We start from the raw sequence: 1,683 nt of genomic DNA, 5'->3' as shown, positions 1-1,683 counted from the left end.
CTGAGAAGAATTTATTACTAATGAATATTTTTCTATCTTCTGATCACCTTACAATTTATTTTATTAATAAGAAGAACATACCAGGAATACATCACATGCTGCTTATTCAAGGGCACCAGATCCACACTGTTATCTGCATGTGGATTTGCGTCTGTAATCAGAATCGGGCAGGTTTTCCTCATTTGTAATGTATGCATTGACTCATTACCGTCATTCATCTGCTCTCAAAACCAACTCCTCCGATTGGAAGTGATTTTTTTTCTAAGTTTGTAATAAACTCTGGAGTAAATTCTTTCCTCGGTTCTGTTGTGCTAAGCTGTGCTTTCGTAGAGCAGCCTGGCTCAATGAATGCTTCCGCTGTGAATGGCTGCAGCTTTTGTTCTTTATCATCTACACACAGACACCAAGGGGTCTCTTTGCTGAAGTAGGTTCCTCAAGGCGGGGGTTTTCGTTGTGATAACCTAACCATTCAAGGCCTTGCCCTTTAGATAGGCCCTTCAGACTGTTTAATGAAGTGAAGAGCTGGAAAAGGACTTTGTTCTCTCAACGCCTTTTCCACTGTTGAAAGCCACATTGTTTTACGACACACTGATAAAGCATTTTTTATAAGATTTAGCTAAAGTAAGTGCATTGTAAGATATCCACATAATTCTTGAGAGAACAAGATAATAAAAGATGCAAGGGAAAATGCTTCGATTACTGAATTTCAAAAGCAGAGCATATGATTGAATGTTTAAAAAGCATCCTGCTTAATTTCTAAAAGAACCAGATTTTAATATTCACTTGAAAAAAAAAATGCCAAGATAGTTTCGCCAGAAATGCTTCACTTTCAAATTAAGAAAGTGAAGAAACAAAATGTGGTCTGCTTTCGGGTAAAGGATTCCCTTTCTGGAGGACAAGCTGAAACTCTAACTCAGGAGGGTGGCTCTGAGGACGTAGGAGAGCACATTGAAAAGCGCTGTGATCCTTGGTGAGGAAAAGCTCTGATAAGCACAAAGCGTTATTAGTATCTTGACAGTTTGAGATCCTCTTAGCTGCAATCATTTAAAAGAATGCTTCACAATCAAAATATTACAAAATTAGCCTTTTGGAGAATTGCAAGGCAGTTATAAAATATTTGGAATAGAGAACATTTTGAGGGAGTTATCGGAAACTGTACATTTTAACAAGAATGCAGTTGATGCATACTACGTGTCCAAGGTAGGAATAGAATACTAAATTCCACTGTCCTTAAAGTGCCCCCCAGAAAGTCAGACATTTCAGAGAATGGAGTTTATTATTTGTCTTCTCCAGGGATGACATGTACATATCTCAGTGCACATAGGAGGTGTCTTAACAGAGGCGGGGAAAAGATAACTCCTTTTAAACACCTTTTAGGGCAGATCCAACCCTGTTTAGGAAGTTAGTTAGCAGTAGTAATTAACATAACTTATCAAATCATATTAGGTAATTTTATCATCTTGTATGACTAAGTTGACGAAGAGAGATAGGAACACTTTATTGGACCTAAGGAGACCTGTATTCATAGCCCAGGCTATTCCACACCTACTGTGCGCTTTAAGTCAAATTATTGAACCTTAATAGACTGCTTGTCATCTGCCATAAGGCAGATATTGGATGAGACAATCACTAAAGTCACTTCTAAGGACTCCACGTTTAAAACTCAACATATCTATAATTTGG

This window comes from Propithecus coquereli, unplaced genomic scaffold (assembly GCF_000956105.1).
Source record: "Propithecus coquereli isolate 6110/MARCELLA unplaced genomic scaffold, Pcoq_1.0 Scaffold125, whole genome shotgun sequence".
NCBI lineage: Eukaryota > Metazoa > Chordata > Mammalia > Primates > Indriidae > Propithecus > Propithecus coquereli.
Note: the sequence above shows the minus strand (reverse complement) of the source record.